Source organism: Pelodiscus sinensis, chromosome 26 (genome assembly GCF_049634645.1).
Source record: "Pelodiscus sinensis isolate JC-2024 chromosome 26, ASM4963464v1, whole genome shotgun sequence".
NCBI lineage: Eukaryota > Metazoa > Chordata > Testudines > Trionychidae > Pelodiscus > Pelodiscus sinensis.
In genome coordinates, this window is record NC_134736.1 from 1,952,141 (window position 1) to 1,974,458 (window position 22,318).

General features: G+C 42.6%; 1 protein-coding gene across 2 annotated transcripts in view; it reads left to right on the top strand.

Annotated features, from left to right (window-relative positions):
• Nucleotides 1-22,318, top strand: part of SIK3 (SIK family kinase 3) — a 144,713-nt gene that overhangs the window by 55,918 nt on the left and 66,477 nt on the right. The window lies entirely within an intron of this gene.

The following is a 22,318-nucleotide window of genomic DNA, read 5'->3' on the forward strand; positions in this document are numbered from 1 at the left end:
TCTTTTTATTCGGATGTCTCATAAAGCCCTCTTACATCCATCCTGCCCAGTTGAGTAAAAGGTGCTGTACTATCTACCTTGTTAGAATGCCAAACTGAGGAGCAAATACCTCCTTATATGGGACCTTTCCTCTTGTTCGAAATTACACAACTCTTACCTGTTAATGGGTAATTTTATTAGCAGCCTTATATACCCATACAGAGTTATAATGATTGCTCACTTGAAAAACATGTGCCGTCAGACTGACCACTCAAAGGCAAGGAGTTGCAATACATCCACACACTGAAAATCCAGCATTTCTTATGGAAGGTCACCAACAGAAGCCCAAAGTTCAGCTTTTTTGTTTCCAGCATTGATTAATGTGCATATGCCTATGAAACGTGGCTCCAGATGTGAGTACAAGGTGCATTGCCATTGGAATGACTAGGGCTTGCTTGTTTACCTGGGCTTTGTTGAACTATGGAGGAAATAATAGAACAAATGTCACTAAAAGATCTCATCTGTGACTGAGAAAAAGAACAGAAGGGGTTGAACCTAAACTGTGCTGCATGTTGGGATATGTGGATGAACCCCAAGGATTTTTCCACCTCCTTTGCTCTTGTGAAAATTCACTCCTGCATGCCCAGTTGCCCACTTAAACACTTGAAGCAGGAGAAGCTGTTGCTTTTTCTTCTGCAGTGATTTGATCAGTATTAGATTTCAGTGAGGAATGCAATGGGATTTCTGTATCCCCTTCTGTTTGGGGTGTTGGGCCATAAACGGTGATGTTTGCTATGTCATTAGGACTGAGTAAAGGGTAATTTGATACTACATCACTAGTAATGTATCTCCTCTGGTGTCCGTGGAGCTGAAGTTATCAGAGTGCTAATCATATGGGTCCTGGCTCACGCGTGACAAGGTGTGCTGGAGCAGATATGCTCCATCCCTTTGGCAGGAGTGGGTCGATGGAGCAAGTGCTGAGTCAGTATCTGTACTTCTCTGTCCCTTATGTTACTGATTCTCCATAATAATGTACTGTGTATAAATATTGTGCAGCAGCATCAAATCGATGTACCAGCCCTACGTTGTAGCTCTCCAGCACTTCCAAGCTCGCTCCCGCTGGTAAGGTTGCTTTTTTGTTTGACGTCTTTAAGTTTCCATGTGATGATATGCGTGGTTGGAAGGCACAGTGGAGCTCTTGTGTCTTCCAATTGAAGCGATCCCCTCGGGCCCTTTGGGAGTTCTCTGTTACCTATGAGCTGTGCTCCTGAGCTCTTCCAAGGTGTGTGTCAGAGGAACTAGAAAGATACCCTTTCTCTCTCTCGGAGGACTGTATTGTTGATCCCATCAGGCTAGGAGACCAGTGGAATGGAAAGCAGAAGGGAGTCCTATCAGCTGTAATGTGCATGAGTGAAATCTAGAAAAAGCTCATGTCTTGGAGTTGATTAGAAATATCTGTTCTCTGAGGGAGATCTGGCTGAGTGCATCCATGGCTAAGCCACTGGCCTGCTGGGTAACCTAATCTAATGCTGGCATTTGGATGTCGCTTTTTAGGCTGCAGCTAAAAGGATCTGTCTGCTTGTTCTGCACCATTTAACCGAATGACATTCAGGAAGACATCGGCTATGACTCCCCACGTAGCTTAGTGCACTTCAAGCTTGACCTGCCGCAAGATCTGCTGTTCCAGTCCTTGGCTTCCCACACAGCTCTGCCAGGGAATCTGTCCTCCTCAGCTGTGCACACTGTGCTCTAACCAGCTCTTGTTAGCTCCTGTGCAGACTTCCCAGTGTGGGGTGATGTTGTGCTACTGACACTTTCTCTACGAGTAGATGGATACAAATATGTTTGTAGCCTTGATGTTCTGTAGCAGGAGCACTTCTCACCCATATTGGATGGTTTGCCAGAAGGAATTTGAAGTGGAAATGAGGACGACTCCTTCTGACAGTTCTGGTTTTCCTAAACCCGTTGTAGTTTTACACAGTCGGGCCATTAGTTAATGCCACCTGTTGTGGCTGCTATTGTGAATAAGATGAGCTGCAGATATGCTGGAAAGAGCTGATGTTGCTAGGAGCTTGTCTGCACAGGGAAATTGAGAGGCGTGATTAGGCCAATACAATTATGCTGGTAAACTTCCCTTGTACAAAACCCTAGAATATAAAATACCTGCAAGCGCAGTACAGAATAAGAGCTTTTAGCCTATAAGTTTACTCTTTATTGTAAGCTCAGCAGTAGAAATGTGGAAGTTCATAAGATGTCCCTATCACCTATAACAACAAATGATGATGGGGAAAAATATGAAAAGGACAGAGGCTGAATTAGCCTAAACAAAAGGGCCTTCTGATATGGTTCAAGGACTACTTCAAAATCATGTCTGGGGAAAAACAGAAGATCTGGAACTAGACATTTATAAACCAAAAAATGGTGTGTTTGATATTAGGCTTAATGGGTGGACAAAATAGTAGGTTAGTTTACCCATCACACCCATTTTGGGTCCTTAAAGAAATATTTCTTAGGGGAAAAAGCAGAAGAATATTTTTCTTTCCCGAAAGGCTTGTTATTCACATATTTGATACCATCATAGAGACTGCCCAGTAAGTGAGTTTCTCCTTCTAAAGCCTCCCCAGCTAAAGGGCACAAGGGACTGTTGTTAAAATGAAAGCCATGTTTAATATTTGACATTTCAGACGTTTTAACTATTTTTTCCTCCTTTATCTTTAGAAAAAGGTTACAAGGATGCTTAATGATGTGTTCACTGGAAATAAGCAGGCTGAGGTCTCCCTATAACTCTGGGCCATTTATAACGCTGTTGAATGTTGGACAGTGTCTAGGTTATGTTGATGTCTGTGGGGCCCCTATATTCCATCTAAATTAATATAGCAAAGGGTGGCTCTGACTTGCAGTGTCCCTTGCTACAGGTAATGAGAAAAGTAGTTTGAAGAGGCATTTGCCGTCTACAGCTGAAAGAGTTTGAGATCAGCTGTTATGCTGAGACTGTGTCTGACCATTTATCACTTCTTGATGCCAGCCTTTGAAAGAAGGACAACAGTGTTAGCATCGCAGCTGTAATGTGAATGGTCAGTGTTAACACTGCAGCCTCTCTTCTGATGACAAAAGTTGTTTACTTTCAGGGCAGAGGTAGCATAGGACTGGAAGGGACCTCCTGGGTCATTGAGTCCAGTCTCCACTATTGCAGGCAACCTCTGTTTTAGAACCCCTCCCTTAAACTTAACTAGATTAGATGTGGATAAAAATTGCAGGGTTGATCTGACTCTGGGTGATGTTAACTTTCAGCCAGGTAACCCTTCAGTAAATAATTATTTCTCTAGATTTTCTCTTGTCTTAATTTAGAAGGCTAAACAGTAACCTAGAAGGATAAAGAATGACTCATTAATTTATTAAATGCAACTTATTTGCATGGAGTATACTTCCTCTTCCAATGGTGGGAGCTTGTTGCTGCACTGAATTAACATAGAATGCACGTGTATAATATATCATTTTGAAATATTACAAAATGCATCTTTAATATTTTCTTAGGTGTCTCATTAGCCATTTTCACTTGCAGATTCCTTAGTGTGTGTAGCTGTCTTTGTGCATTTAAGATGAGCATGGGATTTCCTCAGTTATTTTTGTCTGTGATCATATGTGTGACTGTTAAAAATCTGTCCCATAAAGTACTAAATTCTGGCAAAGTGTTTGAAAGGGCATTTTAAAAACCCTCTATGTTGGCCTACCTCTGTTCTCATTGAAATTGTAGGAGTTCTACCATTAATTTAAATGGAAACAGGCCACTCCTGAGTGCTTTTAAGAATACCCCCCTTTTTTGTATCTGAATTTGTGATATTGGTAACTTTAAATGTGGTACAAAAAATCTATGCATTATAGCTTTCTAACTAATTATTACTGGCAAGTAGGCATGGCTGTGAGGAGAAGGCACCCAAGCAGTTCAAGAACATTTGCTATCAGAAAGATGAGTATAAAAACCTCACACTTCAAAGCAGTTGCAGTTTAATACAGTAACATCCATGTGAGTCCCTACACTTACTTTCAGCTCTGCTGACAATGAATGATGGGGATAATAGTTGCATTTGCTTATAGATCAAGAAATTAAATGAGTGCTCCTGTGGCTTTTGACTTTTTTTTTTTTTTTTTTTTTTTTTTTTTTAATGATCAATCCTGCAGCGCTCTCAGAGCAGTAGCAATATATCCAAGTTGGCGTATCGTCCACCTCTGTCTCTTCAGGAATGTCACAAGTAGCTAATATAATATGAATAAACTTAAAAACCAACCAATGGTCTGGTACACTTTAAAGATTAACAAAACGTAGATGGGATCATGAGCTTTCATGGGCATAGAAGAAGTGGGCTATGAAGAAGTGGGCTGTGCCCATGAAAGCTCATGATCCCATCTACATGTTTTGTTAGTCTTTAAAGTGCTACCAAACTATTTGTTGTTTTTGAAGTTTATCCTGTACAGATCAACTCGGCTACCCCCTGAAGCTTATCATATGAATAATAATTTTTAGAATGCTCTCGTCATTTTGTGTGCGGATAGGCAAAGAATGCTATGATCTACAAATGGAAATCAATAGAAATATTCCTTGTCTGATTTAATTATGAAGACTTTGATTGTTTTTTCAGTCTTCAGGTGCTTTTTGCAAAATGTCCCGTTGTAGTGAATTAGCTGAGAAGTGTGGCATTCTGCTATCCTCCTCAATTTGAGCAAGTGTTTGCTTTTTTGCCGGGAGGGGATGTCTTTAATTACAATGGAGAGCTTGCATATTGGTAGCTTGGTGCCTGATTAGAGAGACTGTAGATGAGTGTCTCTTAATGAATGCTTCTTAACAAATAGGTAGTTACATTCTTGAACTTGTTATCACATGGGCTTCCTCTTCAAGTCCCACTGTGATCTTTAGTTGCCTGAACTGTAAAGGTCACGTTACACAAGAAGTCAAACAAAACACTTTCTGTTCAGCATCTTTCCGTTAAGCATCCAGTTTGTGTGGGCTGATCATTGCTAGCTGTGCTTTTGCCTTAGTGAAAAACTTGATGACCGTAATCACCCTATTTGAATGAGTAATATGTAGTCAGTATTTTTTCATAGCCAGCATATGACCCAGAGCTTTTTTGGTCAGGTCTTTCCTTGCTTCCTTTGTGTGAACTTGAAGTGCCAGGATGAATATATTTTCTTTGACTGCATGAGCAATGGAACAATCAGGCCACCTCTTTATGATCATAGATGTAGCTGATCTGTTAGCACTGTGTTGTCATGCTGCATGTTCATTGTCCTCTGAGAATTGAGGCATAATTCGCCTGGTTCACAATTAGCAGCAGTGACAAAACAATTAGCCTTTTAGGGCTTTTAAAATGTTTTTACCTGGAGCGTATTGCTATTTAACTCATTGTGGTTAACGTGTTTGTAATAGCCTGGGCTGGATAAATACAAACATTTCTGAAGTACTCTTCATAAACGACAAACTTTGTATCCTGGAACAAAGGCTTGTTTGGACGGGCTCCAAACATTCAGAAATGTGTTAAGTGCCTTGAGTGTGTCCTAGGAGTAAAGACTCCAGTGTAGCCTCATGCTGTTTAGTCTCTTGCTCTCACCAGAGTTTTTATCATTCAGAACTTCAATATTAATGGCTTCCTTAATGCATAACTCAAAATACTGTAGTTGTTACTGCAAAGAAAATGTGCAGAGCCCTGTGCCGTGATTCTTTCCTTGGTTCTGTGCTTGCTGAAATCTGAGCTAGATAGTTTTGACTTGGAAGTGTGTATACTGCTTCTGATAGCATAACTTTTCTCTGGGGTTGGCATTTTGCCCTCGGAACCCTCACTATTGAGAGAGAGGGCCCATGCTGCAGTCTGCCTAACACCTGCCTAAAGACATCGTGCTACTTTCCAAAGACGATCTTTTCTGAATAAAAAAATGATTAAAAACAAACGAACAGATTTTAAAAATCAGGATTTAAATACAAAGTCAAATACAATTTTCTTTTTAAAAATTAAATTTGAAATAATTACATGTTAGGGTCTGAATTTACCGTAATATATGAATATTTCAATTAAATAAAAACAATTCAAGCAGTGCATGTTGGCTGCCAAAAGTTTTAAAGACAAGCCACTGAGTTGGTGGAAGTTACTGGGCTAAGCATCTGGAACCAGTTTCTTGAAGTGCTAAACCAACTTCCAATTCTAGTAACCTCTGCAGGTGCAGAGAAAATATTTTCTTTCAGTTTATTCAGCTAGCTCAGATGAGTGACTAAGCTCATTTAAAGTTAAATCATTTGGGAGTTGAAAGAGCAGGAAGGCTCATTTTCCACTTTCAATCTATCAATAAAAATGAAACTTGAGAGGATGATCTCTGCTAGTTCTGAAATCTTAAAAGACATGGTGACCAGAAACAATCAATTCGTTTCACTATCTACAGATATTTGCTCTTATTTGTCAAGACATGTTTTGCATTTAAAAGTGATTAAACTTAACTAATAAAACAATTTTAAAATACTGTTTTGCGCATTTAATTGAATTACAATTGGTATCTAAATGTAGCTTCAGGGGGTAGCTGAGTTAGTCTGTACAGAAAAAAACAACAAATGGTCTGATAGCACTTTATACAAGTTTTGTTAGTCTATAAAGTGCTACCAGATCATTTGTTGTTTTTATCTAAATGTAGTTTGCTACAGATTACCAGTTTAAAAAGTTAATAATCTAATAAGGGAGAATTGTACCCTTCAATATTTTCTAATATGTAAAAAATTAAAAATCTGAACAAATGTGTATTAAGGCTGTATAGTTCCTTAAATGTGCGTAGACAGTGTATTCTTCTGGTAAGCAAAAATTACCCAATTTTGTGGAAAGGCTATATTTAGTTGTGAATGTAGAGTGTTTTAATGATATCCGCCTTTCTTTAGGAAAATAACTAAGTATGAATGCAAAAATGAATGATTTAAATAAGATTTTCTCCTTGCTGATTTCAGTCATGATTAACACTGGTGACTTAAATCACATTGATTTAAATCTATCCATCTTGTGAAGCTCCCGACTGACACCTGTGTGTTTGGCCATCTTATGGTGGAGGAAGATGCACAATTGCCAATCAGGAATTTAGCAAATCTCTGGGTTTGACTATTTTAGAACTGAGCATGATGTTAGATGGAAAGTAGAGAGACCACCAAGTGAAGAAACGATGAGAGCGCTCTCAGCTCTTTCTGGTTACAAGTTTTGAGCTTGCTGCTCTGCACGGTGAGTGTAGAAATGAGATTGAACACTGGAGCATTAAACGTCATTCCACTCCTGACTAACTTTTCAGGGGCCAAATGAATTTGTATTTGGGCTTCAGTCACTAAAGATAGACAATGAAGTCTACCCTGATAGGGCAGAATGCTAACTCCTCCTTTCTGTAGTCTCAGGCTCAAATGCAAAGATTTTTTTTCCCCCAGATGAGTAGTTTTCCAACCGCCTGCCACTGTCTTATAGGGAAGTAGGTTTTTTTAAACCAACAACTAATATCTGCATATGAGAACTCTAAATGGAAGATGCTGGTCTCTGTGGCTGAAGAGTCTCTTTACATTATTTTCTTCCTCTCCAAATACCTCTCCATTCAGTACTGAGTACCATATGGTAACTCATAGTTATTCATCCTAATATTTTTCTCAGCAGTTCCCTGAATGCTCTTTAGAGTACATTTGAGTAAACACGAATGTTGCTCTGAATTTCATTTGCCCTCTTGGATGTCGAGTCAAATCTTGTGCGACATCTGGATCTCTGTCTACCTCAGCCGAACTAAAACAAAAATAACCCTATCAATCAGAGAAGCAGATGATACAATAATGGTAATGAAATGTGAAACTGGTAATCTCATACCTCTCAGTCCTTTGAGATTGCAAACCCTTTAGGTAGGGACTCTTGCTGTGTAGGTGTGGGCGTGTGCACAATAGGGCCCAGACCGGACTGGACTTTGGGGCTCTACTGCAATGTAAATAATGGAAATCTCCAGTAATACTATTGACGTGGATGAAGTTGCATCAATAACACTCCTATTTGAGTGCAGACGAGTGTCTGTTATGAATGTTAACATGGGATATTTCTGATCATAATATGAGAATGTTTTACTTGCACCTCTATAGCCCTCCAGGTAGGCGTCACATTTTTTCCTAGCAAGTTCCCATGTTTTGAGGAATATCACTGTAATTATCATTAGAAAGCAAGTGTCTAGTAATAAAGATGATTTCTTTAACTTCTTATGAATTAACATTTGCTAGTTTCCTGGGACTTTTCCCCATGAATAGTGGGGGGAAAAGAAGAGCATGTCTTTCCAGGTCTCCAGCCCTGCACTGTTAGTTACTGTCACAGGCTTGTACGTAATCCCCTGACTTCGTATTTCTTCCCTTTCCTTTACTGGAAGGGGGTTTAGCCCTAACTCAGCATTTGATATTAGTGGTTCATGAGCTCATCTCTTTGCAGTCGTAGCGGGTTATTTTCGTCACGCTCATATTCTGGCCTGCCTTTCTCCTACAGTGTATCTGCTATGGGCTAATTTTTAAAGCGAATGGTCCTTTTTTTGTTGTTCCTCTGTCATTAGATATTTTGTGCCTGAATTGCAATGGAAGGTTTAATTTGTTGTAAGCCTTGTCTTCTAGTGGAGAGATCCCACTAGTCTTTAATGCATGCATATAAAGTGATAGCTGGCATTTAAAGACAGAGCCATTTGAGCATAACTGCATTAGCAGACCACGCTTGGGGGTTTGGAATAGTGAATTGGCTCTGTTCTTCAAGCAGCTATGTTTTTGATTATTAAACAATCCCTCAGATCTTGGGTTTGTTTGCCTTCTGAGATGTCTTTTCAGCACTTTAGGAACACAAACAATCTTAGTGAGAGAGCTGTTTAAAAGTACAAGTTGTGTGCGCTTCTGTAATTTATTGCAGCATTTTGCCCCTGTTACTGTGTCCCTGCTGGTTCTCTACACTGCATTATGTTTTAAAGGATGAAAAACCCAATAAGGATATTCAGCCCTGACCTACTTTGGGAAACCACGGTCAAGAAAGAGCAATTTTAATTTTTCTGGCTTTTTACTTTGTAATGACGACAGTGGTTTTGGGAAGCTTCAAAAGGAGAAAGAAAGAGTTAGTCAAAGCCAGTATTCTCAAGGACTGCTGTTTGAAAAGGAAAATGTTTGGGATGCAAAACAACTTGCTGCTTGGTATTTTTAATTTTCTTTGAAATGAAGTTGGTAGGCACTAGGCCTAAAGAGTGTGTTTCAGTAACTGTCTTTGTAGGAAGTCATGCTATGCTGCTTTTGTGAATCATAACAAAGGTGTCTGTGGTGCCTACAGTGGTAGAACAAGAGAGAAGCTAGTTTTCTTTTCTCTAGAAGTTGAAGAATTACCATTGTTGCATCACCAGATCATGAATCTTTGTTACACAGCCACTAATATGCACATAAGGTCTCATTCTTGTCCCATTTAAAGTCAACGGGACCAGGTGTTCTAACTGCTAATTTGCAGAACCTCACATGGGATCAACGCTCATCTCCTGGCTGGATGGATAGATACCAAGAAGAGAGTGTTCAGTGTTTGATTGCAAAGTGACTTGTCAGTGAGGAATATCTGAAGTGGCACCATCACTTTTTATTTCACTATTGTCTATTTCTTTAGCACCATGTGGATAACTTGACTCTGTCAATTTCAAAATCAATCTGAGTTTTTTTCTAGGAGGAGCTGTTTTCCTCTTGGGTTATCGTGGTTAGGTTCCCACCATTTTCCTCTGTCAGTATTCAGGTACTGTGCTTCCTTATTACTTATCCTGGCACACTATGCTCCCTTTTCCACACACTCACTGGTTCCTGGGCATCTGCTGTTTCATAAGGCTGTCTCCTCTGCTACCTGCTACTGCTTAGGTTTGCTTGAGAGAGAGGGGGTTTTTGTATTACTGCTTATTATCTGATCTGTGCCACTGCTGCCACATTGCCAGTCCTTACCTGTTCTTGTACCATACCGAAGTCTCACCAGATAGTTCAGACCTTAAAACATACATAATGGAAATTCTGGGTCTCTTTAAAAAAAACCGTGCTAAGCCTTTAAAGCCTTACTGTAGCTAAGTCTTTAATTGAGTTAGAACTATCGGAGCTCTGTGCTATTTGTGAGCACAATGGCAGAGCACTTGGTATTGCACAGTCAAGTCACCTGTGCACTGAAAAATGAGACCTGCTGGATCAGTCTTTGGATTTTAAGCCCTTGGCTGATTGAGTTTCATAAGTTGGAAGAGATAACGCTACAGAGACAGATTCCCTGGCTGCAAGACTGGCAGCTATAAGACCCAAAGGCTTTGAAAGGTCCCAGAAGCTAAGGGCTCCTCATGCTGGATTGCCTTAGGTCATGCAAACAGAGGATGACTGGAGCTAAAGCACTTCTGAATATTATACAACTGCTGCTGCTTTAGGTTGGTGGCCCCAAGGGCTAGTCTCTTTATGAGCACTCCTTGGTTGTGTGTGCTGCCATGACACTTGCATTGAACATGCTGAGTGCCTGGTTTTGTCCTAAATGTGACTTGTCTCCATTAGGGTTTCATGCTCAACACAGTGAGTGATATGTCTACATCAGTGAGGAAGGAACTCTTTTTCCGGCCTTCTCCATCTAGCACGTTAGTGCCTCTGCCTTGCTAACCTTGTTTATTTTTTGCTTTGATAATGCTTTGCAGTTGACATATCCAATGCTTTTTGCATGGCAAAGTCTCACACTCTTAATAGGGGGCTAGAATCAAAAAACTGGAGAGCATCCCAAAGTGCAATTCTCAGTTTGAGGAGGTATCTTCCTCACTGAATTGCCAGGTAGTGCTTAAATAAACTTTTCCTATATAATAATTTTGTTTTTCAAATTACTAGGTTAAATTCTAGTTTGATTTAAGGGAGCAAGAAAATATTTACATGTTTTAAAACCAAAAGGAACATTGTATTAATTGGTAGCAGCATGTATCCTGTGAGCTGGCTTGGCTTTATAGCCTGCAAGCTTCATTAGCTTTTGAGAATGGAATTGTTAATGGTTCCGATTTACTTTGTTTTAGTGTTTCGCTCTTTAAGAAATTGGATTATGAGTTTGTTCCACTTCAAATTGTAGTCTGATTTTACACTTCATTTAACTTGATCTAGTCTTGTTCGTTCATTCTCTCCACATACTTTACATGGTAACAGAAGGTCTGGGGGTGGGTGCTTGCTTGCCAGCTTTCAGCACTCTGTAGAGGGCTCCTGAGAATTTTTCTCCCTTCCTCCCTTCCCCGGTAAGTAAAGGAGTATTGTGGAAATTTTGCTACTTGCGGCTCTTTCACCATGAATGTTCCTTTCTCTTGCAGTTTGAAACCTGAATTGCCCCTAAATTGGAGCAAGGAAATTAGGAAAGCTTCCAAACTGTCAGGGTGGCTAAGCACTGGAATAAATTGCTTAGGGAGGTTGTGGAATCTCCATCATTGGGGATATTTGAGAGCAGGTTAGACAGACACCTGTCAGAAATGATCTAGCTGGTGCTTGGTCCTGCCGTGAGGGCAGTGGACTGGACGTGATGACCTCTTGAGGTCCCTTCCCGTTCTAGGAGTCTGTGATGCTCGTTTTGTCTTTGACGCTAATCGTACACTGAAAAGTAAATAGGAGTTCAATGCAGGTGAAGAATGTGGGGTTACCAGCAATGGAAACTGATGTGCTGTCTCCACAGAGTAGGTATTTTGCAGTACAAGCAGCAGCAGTGTAGGCTTCCTCATATTGACTAGCCTGTGAACCTTAATTTTGCTCTGGAAGGGTCACATCTAAGAATAGAGAGATAGTTAACCATTCCTATTGATCCAACCCATGCCTAATTTCCTCACAGCCACTAGGAATATTGATTGAGCTGAAGTAGACTGTTTGTGGATACAGAATTGGTATCCACATCTCCAGAAATGATCCGCGAATATCCACATCCATGGATGCAGGTAACCAGGGATATAAAGCAGATATCTGCAGATTTGCAGGATTCTAGATACAAACTGTATATCCATATCCTCAGATATCCATGGATCCCCATGGATATAAAGCAGATATCCATAGATTTGCTAAGTAGGCATTGAGGCATGTGTTGCACACAACTAGTTCCAACAAGAATATGCTTGAAATATCCTATCCTCCATCTTTCCCACACATAACCTCTGTGAATGATCCAAAATAATACATGCTTCGTGTCAGGGAATGTTTATATCCTGTACTGTGTTTATACGAGTCCCTGATTAAGACTTATTTGTGCTAATCTCATATACAGAAGTAATGCCTCTGTCCCGCAACACATAACCCCAGGTAACCCCTGGAAACATTAGTGCACTCTCGTAGCATGTCCCAGTAAAAGCCACGTAAAATTAAAATGTATGGAATTGTGGGGAGGTAAAAAGCAACGAGGCAGAGCAAAGACTCTTGGTTTGATCAGTCAATGTTATTTTAAAAGCTTAGGATGACAATCTTTCTAGGTTCTCTCTGGCTGAATCAGCCCCTTGCCCTGTCTTATTCTGTAATCTGTAGGAAGGCCGAACCTTTGTGTACTGTTAGGACAAGCAGCCTTTTTTTGAAAGTCTTACCTAAGTCACTTAAGCAAAGTCCTGTTAGGCTGCTAGGTCACTTCAGCAGTTTTTGAAAGCTTGACTGTTGCCTGTTTGTACTCGAGTGAAGTTCAGTGCCGTGCTGGGGTATTTGAGCAGCATTGGTATGACTGGGGAAAGTAGGTTCATGAGGATTGAAACATTCCTTATGTAAAACAGTGCAATCGATTGACATTTTTCTTGTGACCCTTCTAAGGAAGCTAACTATCCAAAAATCTGTGTAAGGAAGATTTGCCATTAGAGAAGCCAATTAACTACCCACTTGAGCATTTCATTGTGGAGCTCATGAAGTGAACAGGCACCCGTTAGGAAAATAAATTTTGACTTCCTAACCCCCAGCATAGATGCAGCTAGATCGATGGCAGAAAGCCTGAAGGAGGCGGAATTCCTTAAGTGGTGGAAAAGCCCCTTCCGTTGCTGAGGGAAATGTCTCCCCTACAGAGCTACAGTACCATAGCTGTCATTTGACATGGCAGTGTAACTCTGGTTCCAGTAGGTGAGAAGCACTTCCTTCCCGTGTGAACTTTCAGTGGCTGTGCAGAACTCAGAGGAGACCTTGCTCCCCTCTGCATCGCTACCTTCTACCCTCTGGTGTGCCCAAGGTGCCATGATAGATCGTGTGGCGCTGGCCCAGCAGTTGTAAAAAGAATCTTCCCCACCCCTTTTTTGGGGGAGTAGCTTTTGTTGGGACTTGTTCTGAGGAAGGAATTGTTCACTTCACTCCATAGCACTGATTGCAGTTGTTTCCCTGTGAGTAGGCCTGGGAGGAAGTCGTCTTAGCTGATGTGCTCAGAGCTAGTTTTACTGTGGTGAAAACCTGAGTCATCTATAATGAGGAAGGAGAATATTAGGGTGCTGGCAAATGCCAATTTGGGGAAAACACCTTTATTTCTTTGAAAATGCTCTAACCATTGCTCTCCTCTCCCCCCCCCCCCCTCCAACTTCCACTCCCAAGACTTCCTCTTTGGCTTTTCTTGCTTTAATGCTGAATAGTAACCAGGACATTTCCCTTGGCCACTCAACTCCCATTGCCTCTTGCAAACTCCTAGGGAGGCTCTGTATGCTCTGGGTCTGCAACGCAGGGTAACTTCCCTCCGACTTTCCCAAGATCCCATAGACTAGTACCCAAAGTGTTTGTGGAGAACCTTCATTTAGAAAGTGGTAAGTCTCTTGTTCAAGGTGGATGTGTTAGTCTGTTAGGGGCTTTCCCACTGGTATAAACACTGAGTACAAACATTTAAATGACCGTCCTTCTGATCTGAAAGCGTATCTCGCCAACAGAAGTTGGTCCAATCAGAGAGATTAGCTCACCCTTTTCTCGTTAGGATCCTGGAACAACATGGCTTAGCTCTTCTGGCTGGCTTTTTTCTGTGTCCCCTTACTGCCTGCGGTTATTTTTAGGGATTGATACATTTTTATTAACCCTATAGCAGTGCAGCAGGGTACCAAGTACGTATCTCTATGTACTGTCATGTAACATGGCAGACCAAATTCTTAATGTAATCAGTCAGACGATGTCAGAGAGGACAGCATACTAATTCAATTATTCTTGCTTGAGACACTGACCAACATGCACTAACTGTATTTGTCTTGTATTGGGCCATGAAATGTCCGCCAGCTTAACTGTGCAACATGGCTTTATTCAATTTCCCTAAAGCTGCTCAGGAATAGTCCACCTATTCCCATTTATAGTGCCATCCCTTTAACCCTGTGATTGCTACAGTGCCATCTTTGTAGCCACAATCTGACAAGTCCCTCTCTCCCTCCCCTCCTTGTGTGTGTGTGTGGGGGGGGGGGGGGGGAAGGTAAGCTTTATAAAAGCTTGTTCTTACTGGGAAAATCCTCTCAGCGAAAAGAATGTGATTGTGAGATTTTTCTGAGTCCCATGTGACTCCTTTAGTTTTCCAGTCTGCCTTTCAGCACTGTCCTCTTAACCACATGCTGTAGGCTTATCAAGAGTGTAACTAATGAAAATCTGCACTGCTCGCATATTTGCTGCACAACGGATGTTACTCTTCTGAAGAATGTTGCAAGCCTAGAATATGGCAGCAGTAATTTGTCACCTCATTAATCACAGCTTGTTAGTGCCCTTCCATTTTGCGATGTGGAGAAAGGGGCCTGATTTTTGCCATTTCACCCTATGTCAGTTCTACCTCGGTTTCAGGCAGCCTCTTCTCATGCCAGTCACCAGACTGGTTTTTTGGATGTTGTCATTTCTAGCAGGAGTGGCTTTTGAAACCAGAGCTGGAATTCTTGTGTGCGTAGGAGGTTGGGGGGGGAGACTTGCCATTTCCTTAAGACCCTCAGACCTCAGGATCTGCTGACAGGTTGCCACGGATTGTCTGCCACGTTTACTGTAGTAGATGCGTTCATTTACTCGAGGGCATTAGTTCCAGTTTTCTCTCTGTCTATATATAAAAAAATGTTTCCGGCGAGACGTCATCTGCATCTTCATGCTGCTGCTGCTGCCTGCTTCTGCCTCTGTCCTCAGCCGCTTGCTGTGGCTAGCCTTGGTGCCATCCCCTCCAGGCATCGGCTGCTGTGGCTCCTGCTTCAGGCTCTGGGGGGCTGTGCCCCGGGGAGGAGCTGCTAGGGCTGGGTCCCCTGCACCATCTGAACCCGACCGTTCTCCCCCAGGTCATGCCAGATCTCCTCTCTACCTGACCTCACCCCCTTCTCCAGAATGCATCAGCTCCCCTCCATATCCGAGCCTGACCCTTCCCTCCTCCCTCCAGGCCATGCCGGGTCCCCTCCACCATCTGAGCCCAACCTCAACGCCTTCCATTGAGACCCTGTGTCCCCAGCCTGCTCCTGTCCCCACCCCTCTGGCCAGACACCTTGCCCCCAGAGAGGGGGAAGTTGGCAAGCGTGATGAGCAGGGGGCGCAGCCCCCTCGTATTTTTAAAAATAGTGGAGTTGTGTACGGTAAAAAACCTACTCAAGAGACACCTCCTGCCCCACCTGAGCTTCCCAGCGCTCCAGTAGCTGAAGCACTAACTCTTTTATTCTTTAAAATCCCTAGCTTCAAAACGTCTGAGTCTATCAGATAGTCAGAATGGTCCCTTAATAGCACTGTGCCCTGACTGTCAGGCTGCGGTGCAGATTTCCGGGCTATGCCTTGAATCAGGAGGGGAGACTTACACAACTTAATAACAAACGCAAACCTTGTTTGAGGTGCATGAACCTTTTGGTGTACTGGACAGGTCCTCACAACAGTCCCCAGCTGTTGCCCTACAGCAGTGTTTCCCAATTTTATTTGGCCACGGAACTCTTTTAAACTTGAAAGAATTTTGTGGAACCCCTAATAACAGTCTAATGTTTGGAGCTGAAAAGGCAGAGCACAGATAAGTAAGGGTAGTAATAAACAAATGCTGAACAAGGTCATGAGATCAACATTTAGTTTAATTGCATGTATTTAAAGACAAAAATCACATAATTTTTTTTTAAATCATGAAATGTTATTGTAATGGCATTTTCTCGCAGAACCCTTATTTTCACTTTGTGGAACCCCACCTGGGAAACACTGCCCTAGAGACCAAGGGCACGTCTGGGGGCAGCTAGAGGACCACCTCCTGGGCTTGTCAGTGTGAAGGGAGCAGACTGGCCCCCGGGCTAGCTCAGTTCTAGGTGATTGGCAGCGGGTATTGTGCTGTCTTCCCTGTCCTCCTGAAGTCTGAAACTACAGCGGCTGGGCAAACCTTTAGGAAGGTGTGGTGGGAGTTCAGACTGGAGGGGGTAGAGGTGTGGTGGGTGCAATTACAACACAACTGACTGGGTTTAACCAGTAATAATTTTAAGCAGAAAACTACAATCTGTACATTTTATTTCTTGGAGGAACTTTGAACAGATGCACATATTAAATTTCTATTTCACAAATACAGTAGAACCTCAGGGTTACGAATACCAGAATTACAAACTGACCAGTCAACCACACGCCTCATTGGAAACTGGAAGTACGCAATCAGGCAGCAGCAGAGATGACCAAAAAAGCCAGTACAGTACAGTACTATGTGACAATACTAAAAAAGGAAGCATCATTTTTCTTCTTAGTGAGGAGCTCAAAGCTGTACTAAGTCACTGCTCAGCTGTACACTTTCGAAAGAACAACTGTAACCTTTTGTTCAGCGTTATGAACATTTCAGAGTTACACACCACCCCCATTCCCAATCTGTTTGTAACTCTGGCTGTGTCTAGACTACATGCCTCTGTCGGCAGAGGCATGTAGATTAGACACATAGGCAAAGGCAAATGAAGCCGCGATTTAAATGATTGCAGCTTCATTTACATGGCTGCCATGCTGAGACGACAAACAGCTGATCAGCTGTTTGTCGGCTCGCGCGCTAGTCTGGACGCTCCCCTGCCGACATCAAAGCCCTTTGTCGGCAGCCCCGTTATTCCTCGTGGAATGAGGTTTACCGGGGCTGCCGACAAAGGACTTTGATGTCGACAGGGGGAACGTCCAGACTAGCGCGCGAGCCGACAAACAGCTGATCAGCTGTTTGTCGGCTCAGCGCGGCAGCCATGTAAATGTAAATGAAGCCGCGATCATTTAAATCGCGGCTTCATTTGCCTTTGCCAAAAAAACAAATCTACATGCCTCTGCCGACAGAGGCATGTAGCTTAGACGTACCCTCTGAGGTTCTCCTGCATATGGAACCATAAAGTAGCTTGGTGGAGGATAAGCTTTCATAACTGGTGGTGTAGGGAAAATCTAGGTGTCTGGCTAAGTTACATTTTTGCTAATTATTATTCTCTTTGTGATGATTATGGTGACACTCTATAGCTCATTTGAGCAGTAGTCGTGTTTCTACTAGAGGAGTTCACAGTCTGATCCGTTCTGAGGTATTTTGGATTCTCCTCTTCATCTGGCTGTGATTTCTCTTTTGAAAAGTGCTTTTCCCATGATAGTGCAAGTGTCCAATTCCAAGGTAGCAAATGTCCTCAGTTAGGCATGTTCTTAGTGTTTTAAGCCTCCTGTTTACATGCCTGTTTACAGTTTGCTATGGAAACATTCAGTTCCACATGAAATATGAGTCTGTTTTGCATTCAAGGTGCAAATGCCAGGGTAAAGCCCTTAACTCATGTAGCCTGTAGTGCTACATGGATGTGAAATTTCATGCACACTAATCTCTGTGGCTATTCAACTAGTAGTTATTTAATCTGAGTCAGAGATCCTAAGTCACTATGAAACATCTTCGCAACATGTTTCTACATTTCACCTCAGCTTTCCCCCACATTCATCACATTCATTTCCCTTTCAAAAGCAGCATTTGGCCGCAGGGCACTTTTGATTTTAGAACAGAGTCAGTAGGGTGATCCTGCTGGGTTGCTAGCTCACAGTGCACATGCAATTATGGAGCCAGGGGGTAATATTCAGACCTCTTGTAGGTCGGTAGCTGTTTGGGGAAGAGACCAGGATGAGCTTTCTCTCTCAACACATCAAGTTGATGTATCTTGTGTAGCTGTGCTCGTGGGACCTAGAACAATCTTACTGCAGATTTTGAAAAGGTCTGCAATCCATTCCCCTCCCTTCCTCTCTTTCCCCGCTCTCCCCAACTGATAGCAGGGTTTGGTAGGGATATGCAACTCATAATGTTGTCTGGCTTCCCAAATTACTTCCCAATAGTGAGTATGTCTTTCAGATCTTGTGCCATGGCATGTCCCAGTATATGAAACGCTTGCCCTAGTCTCAGCGAATGTTTTAGTCTTGACTCTTCTGCAAGCAAAGTGTTATGTAATTGGGCTTTCCAGTTTCTCGTGTTCACGTTTTCTTATTGTTTTAATGTGGTTGGGTAATCACATCCCCCTGAACAAGCATTTTTTGTGATTTTTTTAATGTTCCATTAAATGGTGAAAGGAAATCCAGTGTGTGTGGCCTCTTGGTATCTTGCTACTCCCTGGTTTAGAAGCCTCCCAGCAAAGCGGCAGCAGGGAATTTATTGGGCTTTGTGAAGCTCCATCATCCCAGGAATGAGCTTCTGGCCCAAAAGCAATCTGCAGAGAATGTTCATTACTGTATTACAAAAGAAAGTGACATTTGGTCTGCTGTATGGCTTTGGGCTGTGTTTTTAATCAGCCCTTGGGAAAGCCGTTATAAAGGGATAGCGATGCGTGTTTCATGCCATTCCGTCAGCGTGGTGGGCTTATGGTACCTACCCTTCCTTGACATTGACTGTTGGAAATACCGCTACAGCAAATCAAAGAAACACACCCACAGAATGTGTTGTATTGTGATTCTTTTCTGGTGCAAAATGCCAGTTCTAAACAAGAAAATTTGTGGGTGGATCCCCAGATCATAGACTTCATTTTTCTCATCACTGTTCACTCTCTGTAGCTGTCTTTCTTGCATTGCCAAGTATCCTGGTTATTTTTTTAGTGAGGGGTTTTGTGCTGCGGAGGGTTTTGACTTGCAGCGTTTCCATGGATGCCCACAGCACACATCAGTTTGTTTCCATCGGTGGGATTCCTTTCTGTCTTTGGGAGCAGACTCCATTTTGCTTACCCATTTACTCTGCCATGGTTTGTGGATAGCAGTGCAGCAAGAGCTAGTTTTTCTCCTTCGGATGATAGCACTGCGCAGCTGCTCAACAATTTGCAGAGCAGACATCTGTCTCTATCCAGATGCTTTCAGATTCCATGTATGATGGACATATGTTGCTCTCATCTGATCAAAGCCCAGTCCTTGTACTGGCACACTTTAAAAAAGCTTTTTAATTTTTCCAGTGTAGTTCAGTATTTTTAAAAAGTAGTTTGAAGTTGGGGAAATGCAGTGTTCCTTTTCCTGAAGTGCTTGTCTACTTTCGTTTTCTACCATACTTGTGTAGCCGGCACTATAGTCTTAGGTTTTCCAGAGGCAAAACCTGGGAGGACTACAGGGCACGTGTTTTGTGACGGGTATATTTTTGGGTTCAGACAACAGACTCTTGTGTCTGATTTTAACTTTGAGCCTTGTGTGCTAGGCCTACACATTACTCCTGGATAAGAAAAGTGGAAAGGAGTTCAAGAGAAGAAGCACTTGTGCGCGAGGACCAGCCTGGGACTTCTCAGAAGACCACTTACTTTAGCATTGAAACATTGACTTTGTTTTTCACCTAATCCCATTTTTCATTGCTTTAAAAATAGCTTTTAACTTTTTAGTGAGCACCTATTACAAAGCCAGGGATGAGATGAAACAGATGGTTTCGTAGCAAACTAAACCTTCTCCATCTAAGCAGAAACGCTGTCTATCCTTTAGAAGTTGATGGATCGTTCACATTGCCTTTGCCAGTTTCATAACAACGAGGACCCAGTCTCTATGCAGAGCTGATCAGACAGCTCAGTGTCTAGGGCTGGAGTTGGGTTGTTAAATATCGGTTGATTGAATAGTCGATTAACTTCATGAATTCTCATTGATGTAGTTGACTATTCTGTAGTCCCCAGGAGCGGGGCCAGCAGCAGTGCACTCCGGCCTCATTCCCAGGGAACCCTCTGCCGCTCTGTGCTACTGCCTCTGTATCAGACGCAGCAGCGCAGGGTACCAGGCAGGAGCTTGTCTGTGAGGGGGGGGGGGGGGGCCTGTTTAAAAACCAGCTGCCTGTCACCCCGCGCTGCTGCCTCTGAAAAAGCGGCAGCAGCTCCTGTCTGGGGGCGGGGTGGTTTGAGCTGCTGGACTCAGTGTGATTCGGAACTGAGCTGGGCTGCCTGTCTACATGACTCCTAATATGCTTTAAATGCAGATCTGCAACAGGGGTTGGTTCCGGACCTGTTGCAAGCCAGGACTAAGCCGGGCTGCTGGCCAGCCTGCTAAAAAATGTATTGGCTGGCGGGGAGAGGGAGGGAAATTCATGCAGTCTATAGCTTTTGCTTATCAGTTAATCGACTACACTATTACATCCCTAGGCTGGAGCTGACATGTGACCTATGGTAGCGCAACTCAGCCTTATACTGAGAAAATGGGGATTCAGACTAGTTGGAATAAGGCCAAAGAATGGGGCAGCCTGTGTGTCCATTTCCAACCAACTTACTTTAAATTGTGCTGGTGATGATATAGGTGAAGTTTCATCTTCTGGAATATGATGCACTGATACCTTTATATAGGCGCAGACAGGTGGTGTGGCTTGCTTCATGAAAAGGTACAATACCTGTACAATTAACTGCAGTACAAACCGTCCTGTCCTGACTGATCCTGTCTGCTTATTTCACCTAAGAGGCTAACACCAAGGTGTGTTACGCATATGTAGAGCAAAGTGATTTTCATTGATGTCAGTTTTGTTCTCTGGGTTTGTGATGGATGCTTCAGTTGATCATGAATTAAAAATCTTTGTAGGGAAAATACTGAGATTAAGGAAGACTTTTTTTTTTAGTTGTCAGATGCTGAGTTTTTAATCAAATAAACCCCCTTTACCTACCTTCCCCCCATTTAATATTTTATTCCAATGGTTTCTGATGATGGGCATTGGAAGGTACCAGTGGATTTTTTTTTCTTTGGTCCCACTGAACTTCTTGGCTGTGTTTTACCGTAGGTGGGAAGGTTTTCCTGGCTTGGCCTCGCCATTCATCTGTTCTCAATTTTGCTTTGATCAAGGCTGACACAGTTTGTTGATTCCTCTCACTGACTTTCTACCCCTTTGAAGCCTCTCCCACTTCTATACTGACATGCCCTTCATAAAATGAATTAAAATAACCCTGCTCTTTGGGGGTGCAAAGATTGAGCCTTTACACTTACACTTTTGGGAGTGTAGATTGAGCCTTCCCATCTGAATTATTATTCCCGGGCAAAATTCTATGTTAAGGTTGGAAGTACATAACAGTAAGTTACGGTAAAACTATTGCAGAGATGTTGTACTTGTCCCCCAGCCAAGCATTATAAACACAGGAAATTCATTGTTAAGGGTCTGTGTCAAAGAAGTTAAATGTGCTAAGATATGGAAATGCCCAGATAGGGCTCCCCGACAAACTACACTTTGCCTTGTAGTGATACAGTGTAGCAACAGTGGGATTAACGCTTTTTAGGTGTTTGTGGTTCCAGATAAAATGAACCCAGTTTTTATATCAGAGGGGTCGCCGTGTTAGTCTGAATCTGCAAAAGCGACGAGGAGTCCTGTGGCACCTTATAGACTAACTGAAGTGTAGGAGCATAAGCTTTCGTGGGCAAAGACCCACTTTGTCAGATGCATCTGACGAAGTGGGTCTTTGCCCACGAAAGCTTATGCTCCTACACTTCAGTTAGTCTATAAGGTGCCACAGGACTCCTCGTCGCTTTTCCAGTTTTTATAGGTACCAGAAATGTTCTTTTTTTCTCCCCATGACGGCTCAGGGATTGGTGAAGATGCTGGTCCAGATCTGCAGTGACTGAACGTTGCTGGTGGGCGAAATGTCTGTCTTGCACTGTTGCTGCCTGTTGTGTTGACAAATGGGATTTCAGTGTTCAGGCGGAGCTGGGCACCTTTCATCAGCACAAAATGAATATACAAGCAGCACGGTTTGCAGGTTAAGATGTGGTGGCGACAAGCTGGAAGCCATCTTTTGACTTGTAAATGGAACAAATGTCAGCTGGGAATTTCCGGGGACTCAATCAGGATTCCAGGAAGCTGTTTTTCTGACTAGTTGCTGATGCTGTGGTGAGCGTTCAGTTACTATCGGAAGAGGGGAAAACATGAAAAGTAGAGATCAGCATTGCACACTTCAGTGGGGTACATTTGTTTTTTCCTCAGTGATGATCAGACAATGAAATGCAGCTCCTGCATGTTTA